Genomic DNA, 14,742 nt, shown 5'->3' on the forward strand with positions numbered 1-14,742 from the left:
AATGTAAGGGATTTGAACTCTCCTAATATAGACTGGGGATGCTTTAATGACAAGGGCTTAGATGGAGTTGAATTGTTCTGGTGGAATCTGTCAAGTCTGTTCATGAAAGCTTCTTCAGTCAATATATAGAGGGCCTACAAGGTAGAGGGCAAAGCTTGATCTATTCTTGGTGAATGAGGTATGGCAAGTGACTAAGGTGTCAGTGAGCAAGCACATTTGGTCCAGTGGCCAGATTTATATTAGATTTTAGATTGTTATGGAAAAGAATAGGGTTGGTCAACAAGTTAATGTTCTAAACGGGGGCAAGAACAACTTTGATGGCATTAGACAGGAACTACAAAATGTTGATTAGACTAGCTTGTTTGTGGGCAAAGGGATGTCCAGAAAGTGGGAAGCTTTTAATTGTGATAGTGAGAGTTCATGGTATGCAGGTTCCTGTTAGAGTGAAGAGCAAGTCAGGCAGGATCAGGAACTCTGGATGGCAAGAGTAATTGAGGTCTTGATCAGGAATAAGAAAGAAGCATGATGGAATCATGTGTATCTCTGAAGGAGCATAGGGAATTGAGGAACATACTTTGGAAGGAATTCAGGTGAGCCAAAAGGGGGCATGGGATAGTTCTGCAGGTAAGATCAAGGAGAATCCAAAGATATTTAATAAGGATATTGAGGGGGAAATATAACTTGAAAAAAATTAGGGTCCCTTGGAAATCAAGATAGGTGGGGTTGTAGAAAGTGAAGATAGTTAACAAAAATTACAACAAGATCTTGATCAACAAGGCAAGTGGGCCGAGGAATGGCAGATGGTGTTTATGTCAGGTAAGTGTGAGGTGTTGTATTTTGGGAGGTCAAACTAGGGCAGGACCTTCACAGTGAACTGTAGGGGATAGGAAAATGTTGTAGGGATCTGGAAGTACACATACATCTATATTACTAAAAGTAGGATCTTGACCACTTCCTGTTTTCCTGTTTCATGATTTTTGAAAAAAACGCTGCCACTTACGGCTGTGATTTTTGGCCATCTTACTCACAGTCCCACTCCGCTGCACAGGACAAGAGGATATTTTCCCATCGATGAAAATTAAAAGAGTTATGAATGTTTATAAATGTTTACATTCTACCTGCTGCCCCTGCTGGTGGGAGGGGGGGGGGGGGTCTATAAGACCCGGAAGCGTTGTGCCTCACTCAGTCTCTGCAAGATGGAGGAAGTGAGAGGGTCATGTCTCTCTGAGTTGTGAATAACACTGAACACATGTCTACTCAACTGTGAGTGCCCTTAATGTGGTTTGAAAATGAAAATGAGGTCGCTTTGAAATGCCGCACTGCAAATGGTTTTTGGTGGTGGTAACTGCTTTGAAATTCCGCACTGCAAATGGTTGTTGGTGGTGGGTAACGGCTTTGAAATGCCGCACTGCAAATGGTTGTTGGTGGTGGTAACTGCTTTGAAATGCCGCACTGCAAATGGCTGTTGGTGGTGGTGACTGCTTTGAAATGCCGCACGGCAAATGGTTGTTGGTGGTGGTAACAGCGTAGAAATGCCGCACTGCAAATGGTTGTTGGTGGTGGGTAACTGCTTTGAAATGCCGCACTGCAAATGGTTGTTGGTGGTGGTAACAGCGTAGAAATGCCGCACTGCAAATGGTTGTTGGTGGTGGTAACTGCTTTGAAATGCTGCACTGCAAATGATTGTTGGTGATGGTAACTGCTTTGAAATGCTGCACTGTAAATGGTTGTTGGTTGTGGTAACTTGACAACTTCCTGATTGCACTGTATATTGATTTTAGATAAAACGCTACGACTTACGGCTGCGATTTTTGGCCATCTTACTCAGTCCCCCTCGCTCATCAGGTGCAGAATATTCTTCCCATCAAGGAAAAATAAAAATGTTATTTGTGTTTAAAAAAATGTTGAGAATCTCTCTCCTGTCAATCACACCATGAAGGCCACGCCCCTTCTGGTGGGAGGGGGAGGGGTTATAGAATCCAGAAGTGTGGGTGTGGCTTAGTCTCTGCAAGGTGGCGGGGGGATAGGTCATGACTCTGTCTGAGCTGCGAATCAACTGAACACTGAATGTCTACTGAACTGTGTGTGGTGTTTATGTGGTGTTTATATGATGTTGTGTGCGGTTTTATGGTGATTTCACCCCACTTGAAATGGTATGAAACTGCATTTGAATGTGGTGGCCTTGCACCCTGCATGAAATGGTATGAAACTGCATTTGAATTTTGTGGCCTTGCTCCCTGCAAGAAATGGTATGAAACTGCACTTGAATTTGGTGACCCTGCACCCTGCTTGAAGTGGTAGGAAGCTGCACTTGAGTTTGGTGGCTCTGCACCCTGCTTGAAGTGGTATGAAACTGCACTTGAATTATGTGTTTATATAGTGTTTTGAGTGGTTTTATGGTCGTTTCACCCTGCTTGAAATGGTATGACATTGCATTTGAATGTGGTGGTTTGTACCCTGCATGAAATGGTATGAAACTGCATTGAATTTGGTGGCCTTGCACCCTGCATGAAATGGTATGAAACTGCACTTGAATTTGTTGGCCCTGCACCCTGCTTGAAGTGGTATGAAACTGCACTTGAATTCTGTGGCCTTGCACCCTGCTTGAAGTGGTCGGAAACTGCACTTGAATTCGGTGGTCTTGCACCCTGCTTGAAGTGGTATGAAACTGCACCTGAATTTGGTGGCCTTGCACACTCTTGGAAGTGGTAAGAAACTGCATTTGGGCTTGGTGTCCTTGCACCCTGCTTGAAATGGAATTTCAATGAATATCCATGAGTCAACTGCTCGCCCACCTCCCGTGAGTGATCAGCCAGCGCATCAGGCTTGAGTGACTGAGCTGTCACCCCAAAAATCTTTTTGACCCACAATATCCATACTAGCCCTCTGGAAACCAGTCCCTTCAGCCCACAATACCCATACTAGCACTACAGAATCCCCCCCCCCCCCCCCCCCCACCGCACTGGCATCCAATGGTTTAATGTGAGACGGGAAAGATGTAATAGGAACATTAGAGGCAGCTTGTTGTAGGTATATGGATCAAGTTGCCAGAGGAAGTATCTGAGGCATGGTTAAATAACATGGTTAAAGGTCTTGACAAGTCCATGGATAGGAAAAGTTCACAGGAATACGGAGCAAATGCAGGCAAAAAGGACGAGCTGAGATGGGCATCTTGATAGCATGGACAAGTTGGCATGGAGGAGTGTACGACTTCCTGACTCATGACCTTTTCAGAAATCACATTCCTCATATTTCATCATCCATCAACTAGATGAAATCATCTATGAAAAAGGACATTGAATTCTAGCTTGCATTTGAATTATTTTTATTTCTTAAAGTGAAATTGAGCAAAGCTTCCATTTCCATCCCACAGAATAATTATTGAATTCCACCTTTTCTGCCAAATACCAGCCTACTTTAGCACCTGAGGCACCACAGCCTTGTAGAGTGAGTGACTAGGATATTTCCTTGGATCTACTGAGCTGACCGCTTCATCATTAAGCTGCTGTCTAGTCTAGCTTTAGAATTAGAATTCTCACTTCTGCGCGTGTCTAAGGTTTCCTGTTAATTGGAGTGAACAAATTGGGTAGGAAGTCTGCAGGTGCTGATTTATGCAGGGTTAGACTCCAAGAAGGAACTGCAGGTGCTGATTTATGCAGGTAGACACAATGTGCTGGAACAAGTCAGCAGGTCAGGCAGCATCTGCGGAGAAAAGGGACAGGTGGCATTTGAGGAAGAATTGAAGAAGGGTTCCGACCCGAAATGTCACCTGAACAAATTGGGCCAGATCGTCCAGCCTGCTGAATGGCAGTTCATGATGCAACTGACGTAACAACCCTCCTTCCACCTTTTCCAGGAAGAATTGATGAAGTGGCTTGCCATGGCTACCTGCTCATTGCGTGCTGTGACACCACGAGGTAAAATCTCCTTGTTTACGGTCAGCAGGGAACATCACATCACTCAGTGATCCAAACATGTCAGGGGAGGGAGGGAGGGATAGCTGAGGGAGATCCTGGTCATTCTGCGGACTTTAGAGATACAGCGGTTAAACAGGCTCTTCGGCTCACTGAGTTCGCGCCGACCAACGATTACTCTGTACATGAACACTATCATCCCCACGAGGGACAATTTTTACAACCTACCGAAGCCAATTCACCTACAAACCTGTACGGCTTTTCAGTATGGAAGGAAACCAGAGCACCTAGAGAAAACCCACATGGTCGCAGGGAGAACGTACACACTCTGAACAGACCAGAAGGCATTACCTGAGAACAAAAGCAAACAATTGAATTGTGATAAAATTGGGCCAAATATTTTTTCTTAAATATTGCAAAAGTAATTTTTCTAATTTTTCTAATTCATGTATATTTACAATTGAGTTCAGTTTTGTGCAAGGTGGGGTGAAAATCATTGCACACCTCAAGAAGATTCAGCAAAGGCATCACTAGATGAAACGTGGTCAAGAGCCTCCATGGCAGGAAAGCTGGGAAAGCCTAGGTTAAAGGATCAGGAGTCATCTGTGTTGAAAATCTAATTGTCGGAGCAAATACGGCAGGTGCATAGGAACTAGGAGAATGGAATGATGTCCTTGTCGAAGACAGATCGGGAGGAAGTGTAGTCAAGGTAGCTGTGGCAGTCTGCGGACTTGTAGTGGATGTTTATGGCTCATCTAAAATTATTAAGGGATGGGACACACTAGATGCAAGAAACATGTTCCAGATGTTGGGGGAGTCCAGAACCAGGGGCCACAGTTTAAGAATAAGAGATAGGTCATTTAGAACAGAGAGGAGGAAAAACGTTTTCATCCAGAAAGTTGTGAATCTGTGGAATTCTCTGCCTCAGAAGGCAGTGGAGGCCCACTCGCTGGATGCATTCAAAAGAGAGTTAGATAAAACTCTTACGGCTAGTGGAATCAAGGGATATTGGGAGAAGGAAGGAACAGGGTACCAATTGTGGATAATCAGCCATGATGACATTGAATGGCGGTGCTGGCTCGAAGGGCCCGATGGTCTGCTCTTGCACCTATTGTCTATGTATCTACCTCTAAGGATGGAGACAGAGAGAATTTGAAATGGAAAGGAAGAGTCACATTGGATCATGTGGAGGTGAGTCTGAAGAAGGTTCTTGACCCAAAACGTCACCAATTCATTTTCTTTAGAGATGCTGCCTGACTCACTGAGTTGCTCCAGCTTTTTGTGTTTATCTTCAGTTTATTCCAGCACCTGCAGTTCCTTCCTACACAGGTGGAGTTGAGATCCAGGTATAAATTGGCAGCAAAAGATAATTATTGGCAGCAATTTTGAGTTCTGCATAGGTGCAGAATGTAGCACCTGTAGTGGCACCAAACATGGTGAATAAGGCCAGACGTCAGGCAGGTTCAAACAGTAGTTTTATTCAGGTGTTACGTGTTAAGTTGGTCCGCAAACGTAATTGTCATTGCTGTTGTAGCTGAGCGAAGTTGTTCTCTCGGGCTCAGCTACCTGTTGACTCCCTGGGTCTCAAGGTGAGATAAGCTTAAGTAGCAGGACACTCCCCCTAGGCCGTGATGTCACATGCCAGCCCTCGTAGCTACTGACGAGGGTTCAACCATGACACCATAGGACCTCCCCCCCCCAGAACCGGAGGAAGGATTAGAATGGTTGAGGGCGGCTCCTGCATGTGAGTCGGGGACACCCTGGGCGTGGGTCGGAATGGAGGGGCCCGCGGGCGCAGTCGATGCTCTGCGTGGGCAATCCCGAGGTATCGAAGGGTGTGAGGAGACCGAAGCAAAAGCTGATGGATGGAAGAGACACAGTCTCCCCGACCAGCTAAGGGATCGTGTCCTGAGAAATATGGCCCACAGCAACGGCTGGGAGACATCGGCAACAATGAAGAGAAAAAAACAAAATAAAATAAATAAACTGATTGTTGAACCCGGCGAGGTGATACTGTGCGAACAAAGTGAAAAGAAACAACACAAACTACAGTGAGCAATCACGTGCAAAGTGGTAAGTTCAAATTGACTGTGCAGGATGGGAAGCTGTGCTGGCAAACCAGAGGTTGCAGTGACGGCCTCTGACCTAAATGAGGCGCTGTTGCCGGTGGTCAGGCTGCAGGGATGGCATCCAGCCTGAAGATGGCAGTGCGGACGGCGGTCAGGATGTAGCGACAGCAGTCGATCTGACGGTGGTGCTGTTGCCGGTGGTCAGGCAGCAGGAACGGCATCCGGCCGGAAGGTGGCGCTGTGGATGGCTATCAGGGAAGTTTGAACTTCTCTTCCAGCCAACCAGCCATTTTTCTGGTAGGCTGAGGCAGCCTTCAACAGCTATTCAAGACCCCGCTTCTCGGCCGGACAGGCAGCCAGTGCCCAGGGATCTTCGGGGTCCACGCCGGTGAGAAGCAGAAGGGCATCTTTGGCAGTCGCCCCAAGTAAGCCCACCCTATCGGGTGCCTATGCCTTGGCCAGCAGTCGATGGGGTAATGGGCGGGCCTGCTCACACCCCGCTCCTGGGGCCGTCGGGCGTGCGTTGGTGAAGTTTTTTTTTTAAATAATGTACAATAATGTGGTACCACTGTACCTAATACTTGTTGATATATTACATTTCATATACAACTTCTTATTTTTAATTTAGTAATAAAGCAGGATTAAGGAAGAAAATAATAGAAAAGGAGAGATTGACAGGTGCGTGAAATAGAAAGATAGCCCGAAAGAAGAACGAAGGAAGAAGAAGTAGAAAGAGAAAGAGAAAGAGACGAAATAGAGAATAAAAAAGGAAAAAGGAGATTGAAAGTGATATACCTATTTAATGTTCCTGGCCACCCGTTACCTGTTTCTGAAACATTTTATTTCTATGGTTATGTTGCACTATATGCTTGTAAGAAGTCGATAAAAGGCGGCCAGATCTATAAAATTTGGTCTACTTTACCTGCTAGAAGGAGTCGCATTTGTTCAAGATGTGCCGTTTCCGACATATTTGAAATCCACATTTTGAGCGTTGGTGTTGGCGTATTTTTCCAAAATTTAAGTATGAGTTTTTTTGCCGTTATTAAACCATAATTAAGTAGAGATTTTTGAAAACTATATAGCTTATTCCCATCTTCCATTGATCCAAAGATAATCATTTCTGTATTAGGTTCAAGTCTTTTATTTTACTTCGGAGTCACGTGAGTGACTACGTGAAGAAGCCCGCCACGACGCATGCGTGCCATATCGCTTGCACGCAGGCGAAACAACAGGCGGGGTGGAGCGTTCCCCCGCAGCAGTAAGTTTGAAACCGCGACCTGCAGGTAAGTGATTTACTCTGCGGTAGTTTTTGTCCCCGCACTGTTTTACACAGGGGAGGGGGGGGAAGCTGGACAAAATTGTGTCCACAAGTGCTGTGAGTGAAGCTGGCTGGGGAGGACCGCGAAGCTGCAGGAGCCAGCAGCAGCTGAAGGCACAAGCCCCGTAAGGGATCAGCTGTGCCGACTTTTGGGTCCCACGCCGGCCAGAACACCACGGCCGGGCTGGAGACTATTTAGAATGGGGCCGTCAACTTTTGACAAGTCGAAAACGGCAGGAGGCGGGGTGGAACAACGTTCCCCCATAGCGACAATTTAAACCAGGACCTGCAGGTAAGAACTGCGGTCTTTTTGTGTTTTCCCATGCCGATTACAAGTGGAGAAGATAAGGTCTGCGACAAAGCTGGTGAGGGAGGCCCGCGGAGCAGGAAGCAGCCAGCAGCAGCCAGCGGCACACAGACAAACCGAAAGTGGGATCAGCTGTGCCCGATGTCGCCTCTGCATCACAAAAACAAACAAGGTCGTGGACTCAGAGGAGTCCGACTTTGAACAACCGTGGGCGGCCAGCAACCGAGAGCTCTGGAGCCGGATGGAGCGGTGTGTGGAGCATTTGCTCCAACGTGACAGACTCCGGGAGATGGAGTCGGGTCACTGTGGGCCCTATGATAAACCCACAGCAGTACCTCTTGAAGGGCTGCACAGTGCTTCTACCTCATCAGAGGGGAGCACTGCAGGTCAGTTCTGGGCTGACCTGGAAGAGGGGTCCGCAGAAGGAAAGACAAGTGTGCAAGGGGTGCAGGAACAAGAGAACCTACTGGACTAATAAAAGGGACTCCAACAAAAGAGCACTACAGCCAAAGACAGCACCCCTACGCACCCACCAGCAGAACTGGTGAAAACTCGAAGGCCCGGTACTCAAAACAAGAGTCTTTTTTAGGCCATGGCCCAGGCCAGCCTTCTTGGACGATGCGGGGACCTCCAACGCCAACCAAACCGAAAATCCAGACACCAGCACAACAACAGCAGCAAAGAACCTACAAAAAGAAGTAAACCTGCCACCGGTAACTTTGGAGGTACGTGGGTCTGGTCCCCTACAAAATATAGGGAGTATGGAGGTTGGGGGGAGATTACACTCTTTTCTGAATGCATGGAGCATGTTAACAACCAATACTTACATCTTAAGCAGTATCCAGGGATATACAATAGAGTTTATACACAAGTACAACATATACCGAACCGAATGTTCGTACTTTCCGGTAAAGAAAAATCAGAAGCTGAAGGCACAAGCCCCGTAAGGGATCAGCTGTGCCGACTGGAGCGGCCTTACGTAAAGGGGTAATTGAAAAATCCCAACACGAACCGCTAGAATTCGTGTCCAATATCTTTACCAAAATCAAAAAAGATGGTGGTTGTCACATCATCATAGATCTGACCAAATTGAATACATTTGTACAATATATTCATTTTAAAATGGAAACCTTTGTTACTGCTAAACAATTGATTTCCAAAGGTTACTTCATGGCTAGCATAGTTTTAAAAAAGCTTACTATTCAGTGCCTATACGAGGTGACCACAGATGTTACTTAAAATTCAACTGGATGGGACAGCTTTGGCAATATAGAGCACTGTCAAATGGGTTAATATCAGGCACCAGGCTGTTCACTACAATTTTTAAACCAGCTCTAGCGTTTCAATGGAAATGAAAATACATGGTCATGGCATATCCAGATGACATACGTATTGTGGGCAAAACTTTGGAATTGGCCAAACAAACTGTATCAGCCACAAAACAGTTATTTGAAAAATCTGGGGTTATTATCCATCCAGTTAAATCTACTAAATTAACGCCTTCCACTACTATGGACTTTTTGGGGTTCACCATTGACTCAGTTCACATATCGGTGACTTTGCCAAAGGGAAAGGCTATAGACTTAATAGAGGCTTGCAATAACCTCATTGACATCGGTAACCGTCCATCAGATTGATAGCAAAAGTAATTGGCAAAATGGTGGCTGCTTTTCCAGCCACACAATTTGGACCTTTACATTACCAAAATTTACAGAGAGCAAAAATACACTCACTCAAAATCAATGTTGGTCATTTTGACAGACCAATGAAGCTACCAATCAAAGCTATAATGGAACTAAAATGGTAGATAGATAACATTTGGCTTTGGTTCAATCCAATCATTATCATCAACCCTTCTATGGTGCTACAAACTGATGCCAGTGCACTTGGTTGGGGTGCCACCATTTCCATCTCCAGCTGTGGAGGTAGATGGACTGCTCAGGAGGCATCATTATTACTAACACTGGGCATAAACGACCTGGAAATGTTGGGTGCATTCTATGGCCTAAAGTCATATTGTACTGGGTCATTTCACCAGCATGTCAGACTACAGATTGACAATACCACCGTGGTAGCATATATCAACCACATGGGTGGAAACAAATCGACATCATGTGACAATCTGGCTAATACAATTTTGCAGTCGTGTATCCAGACAGATTTTTGGATATCAGCTACTTACCTACCAGGTAAACTAAATTTAATGAAAACACCGAATGGATGTTGAATAAAAAGTATTTGCTGATATTACAGCACGATATGGCACACCAGATATCGATCTATTCGCATCCGGGCTTAATCACCAGTTATCAAATTATGTTTCATGGGATCCAGACTCTGGGGCAGCGGCGACAGATGCATTTTCGCTCCATGGGGGGTTGGGGGGGGGGGGAATTGTTTATTTATGCATTCCCTCCTTTCTGCCTCATCAGTCGGGTATTAATTATTGGCCTACTGAACCATGGTTCCCAGTGATAATGAACATGGTATTAGAACCAAGTATCACCATCCCGAATAGACCAGACTTGTTGGTTCATCCCGTAACAAGGGATAGCCACCCATGCCATAACTATTTGAATTTATTAATTTGTAGAGTTTAAAAATACCTCTACTACAGCTGGGACTGAGTGACCGAACAGTGCATATGATTTCGGCGGCCCAAAGACAGTCCACCAAAAAACAGTATCTGGTCTATCAGGAAGTGGGAGATGTATTGTAACAAAAACAGCATCACCTACATAGATATGAACATCCCGTCTGTTCTGGAATACCTGGCAGGCCTCCATTATGTTGAGGGGCTCAGTTATAGTGCCATCAACTGCGCCTGAAGTGCCTTATCGACTTATTTATGGCAAGAAACAGAGCGTCACTCTGTTGGAACTCACCCACTGGTAACAAAACTTATGAGGGGAATTTTTAATACCAATCCCCCAAGAACCAGGTAGTCTCAAATATGGGATGCGAGTATTGTCCTGAAAATGCTCAGAAATCCAGCAACAGCTCTGTCCCTACATAGACTGACGTTAAAAACAGTCATGCTAATGGCATTGGTCACGGCACAAAGGGTACAGTCATTACATAAATGAAGATCTGGACAACATCAGTTCTTCATCTGAAAACATTACATTTCCTATTTATGAATTAGTGAAACAGAACGGACAGGGATCAGCGGGCCTCAATATCGAATTTAGGTCTTACCTAACAGATGGTCGTCTCTGTATAGTAAAACATTTGTCATTATATACGGAGAAAATGAAAATCATCAGAGGCAATGAGAAGGCACTTTTAGTCAGCCATAAGCAACCACATAAAAAAGTGTCGGTCCAGACCATCTCAAGATGGCGGAAACAGGTTCTAACACAGGCTGGGGTAGATACTAATTTTTTTAATCTCATTCCACCAGGGCTGCAGCTACATCGGCAGCTATGCAGTTGGATGTACCAATGGACCAAATCCTCAAGGCAGCAGGATGGTCAGACGAAAAAACATTCCAAATATTTTATCATAATCCAGTCATTAAACCTGGAACATTTGCAGAAACAATTCAAGTTCTGTAATTTAATTACCCCATAAATAGGGACTACAATTTGTGTTAATCAATTCATGGATTTCAATGTCGGATTCATGTCTAAAATACGTTGACACAATTCCTCCTACAGTCATCAAGGCAGATGTGATGCATGGACTCGTTTCCAGGGCATGAAATCACAGAGCTTTAAAATCTTCACGTAGTCACTCACGTGAAATAGTAAAATAGTAAGATTAAACGAGAACTTACCAGTTTGAAGTTTGATCTGTATTTTATGAGGAGTTACGATGAGGGATTACGTGCTCTCCGCTCCCACCCTTGATCATATACTTAACTGGTATCTCTTCTCTAATCTTACTTTGTTTAGTCATTACAGTTATCTATGATTTCACACCGCTGCTTTAAAGAATGGCACGCATGCGTCGTGGCAGGCTTCTTCACGTAATCCCTCATCGTAACTCCTCATAAAATACAGATCAAACTTCAAACTGATAAGTTCTCGTTTAATCTTACTATTAAATAGTTTTGTAAAAATTTCAAAAATTTAATTCCAGAATTTATGAAGTTTTATGCAGGAGACAAAAGATTGTGTTATAATGGCATTCTCAGATAAGCATTTATCACAGATGAGAGAAATACTTGGGTAGATTTTATTCAGTCAAGTTTTCGAGTAGTATAATCTATGTAAAATTTTTAATTGAATTAAATTATGTTTTGCATTAATCGAACATTTATGTATGTATATCAGGTATTTTTCCCATGTTTCTTTCGAAACTTTTATCTGCAATTCTCATTCCCAATCTGCTCTGATTGCCTCTGTCGATGGTGATTCTATATTTAAAATGATATTATATAAGTATGATATTAAATTGCATTAATCTGCCTTAATATTCATTGCTTCATCTAATAAATCTAGAGTTAGAATTTGATATCCTTGTATGTGTTTTTTCAAATAATCTCTAATTTGAAGGTATTTAAAGTATTGGTTATTTTTCAAGTTGTATTTTTATTGTAATTGTTGAAATTATTTTTAAAAATCCCATTTCATACAAGTCTCCAATCCTTTTAATTCCTAATCTTCCCAATATATATATATGTTTTGTCAGTGAGAGGTGGTTTAAATGAGGGATTAATTACTTTTGCAGATAAATGCGATGTTTCTTAATTTCAAAGTTAGTTTTATTTGTTTCCAAATTCGAATTGTGTTGTGGATAATTGGGTTCTTCTTATATATTGTATTGTTTAATTTTATTGGGGAGAAGAGGATCGCTCCTATATTAAAAGGAGAGCAATCCTCTTTCTCCATTCTTATCTATTCTACCTGTTTGGCAGAGCTGTCCAACCAATAAATTATGTTTTTAAATATGTACTGCCCAGTAGTAGTATAAAAAGTTCTGGAGTGTCAATCCCCCAGATTCTTTAGGTTTGGATTGGTACAATTAACTAGATTTGATTAGGGAGCTTTAGGTGAAGGGATCCCTAGGAGGCAGTGATCATAATATGATAGAATTCAACCTGCAGTTTGAGAGGAAGAAACTGGAATCAGATGTATTGCTGATAAGTAAAGATAACTACAGATGCCTGATAGAAGAGCTGGCTAAAATTGATAGGAGAGACCTAGAACGAATGAGAGTGGAGCAACAATGGCAGGAGTTTCTGGGAGTAATTCAGAAGATACAGGATCTTTTTAAAGTGGAAGAGACAGAACAAGGGGAGAATGGGGCCAACATGGCTGACAAGGGAAGTTAAAGATCACATAAAAGGTAAAGATAAGGCATAGAACATGGCAATGGTTAGTGGGAAGCTGAAGGATTGGGAAGCTTTTAAAAACCAACAGAAGACAATTAAAAAGGCAATCAGGGAAGAAAAGATGAAATGTGAAGGTAATAATATAAAAGTTATCAAAGGTTTTTCTAGATATATAAAGAGTAAAAGAGATGCAAGAGTGGCTATTGAGCTACTGGGAAATGAAGCTGGAGAAGTAATAACGGGGACCAAAAAAAATGCAGATTAGCTGAATATGTTTTTGCATCAGACTTCACAAATGTGCCAGGAATTCATGAGACTCGGGCAACAGGAGTGAGTGTAGTCGCTATGACTGAGGAGGTAGGCAGTTGAATGGTCTGGAAATGGATGTCACCTGGACCAGATGGACTAGCCCCAGGGTTCTGAAAAGGGTAGAGTAGCTGTAGAGATTGTGGAGGCAATAGTATTGATCTTTCAAGAATCACTAGAGACAGGAATGGTTTCAGAGGACTGGAAATTCACAAATGTAACTCCACTGTTTAAGAAGAGATTGAGGCAAAAGAACGGAAATGATCGTCCAGTTAGTCTGACTTCAGTGGTTGGTAAGATTTTAGAATCCCTTATTAAGGATGAAGTTTCTGTATAATTGGAAGAACACAATAAAATACTGTAGGCCGAAGTCAGCATGGTTTGATTAAGGTGAGATATAACATATAACATATAATCTTGCCTGACACATATTTAGAGGAGGTAACAAGCAGGATCGACAAAGGAGAGTCAGTGGATATTGTTTACTTGGATGTTCAGAAGACGTTTGATAAGGTGCCACATGTGAGGCTGCTAAACCAGAAAGGAACCCATGGTATTAGAGGCAAAGGCATGAATAAAAGATTGGCTGACTGGCAGAAGGCAAAGAGTGGGAATGAAGGGAACCTTTTCTGGCTGGCTGCTGGTGACGTGATCTTCCTCCAGGGTCAATGTTGGGTTTGCTACTTTTCATGTTCTTTCTTCCAAAAGAGGAGAAGTGTAAAGGGACTTGGGAGTTTTTGTTCAAGACCCTTCTTTGTCTCTGAAGTAGTCTGAAGGACGGTCTGGACCCGAAACATCACCTACTCCATATCTCCAGAGATGCTGCCTGTCGCCAACATTTTGTGACTATCTTTGGTTTAAACCAGCATCTGCGGTTCTTTCCTACAGGTTAATTTGCAGGTTGAGCTGGCATTAAGGAAGCAAAATGTAATGCTAGCTTTCATTTTGAGAGGATTGGAGTATAAAAGCAAGGATTACATGCTAAGTCTTTATAAGACTCCGGTGAGGCCACATTTGGAATATTGTGAGCCGTTTGGGGCTCCATATCTGAGGAAAGATATGCTGGTTTTGGAGAGGGTCCAGAGGAAGTTTATGAGATTGATCCAAAGGATGGGTGGGTTAACGTACGAAGAGCATTTGAAGGCTCTGACAATAGACAATAGACAAGAGACAATAGACAGTAGACAATAGACAATAGACAAGAGACAAGAGACAATAGACAATGGATGCTGGAGTAGGCCATTCGACGCTTCGAGCCAACACCGCCATTGACTGATCATGGCTGATCATCCACACTCAGTACCCCATTCTTGCCTTTTCCCCATATCCCCTGGGTCTACTATCTTTAAGAGCTCTATCCAACTCTCTCTTGAAAGCATACAGAGGATTGGCCTCCACTGTCTTCTGAGGCAGAGAATTCCACAGATTATAGACAATAGGTGCAGGAGTAGGCATTTGGCCCTTTGAGCCAGCACCACCATTCAATGTGATCATGGCTGATCATCCCCAATCAGTTCCCCGTTCCTGCCTTCTCCCCATATCCTCTGACT

This window comes from Leucoraja erinacea, chromosome 4 (genome assembly GCF_028641065.1).
Source record: "Leucoraja erinacea ecotype New England chromosome 4, Leri_hhj_1, whole genome shotgun sequence".
Taxonomy (NCBI): Eukaryota; Metazoa; Chordata; class Chondrichthyes; order Rajiformes; family Rajidae; genus Leucoraja; species Leucoraja erinaceus.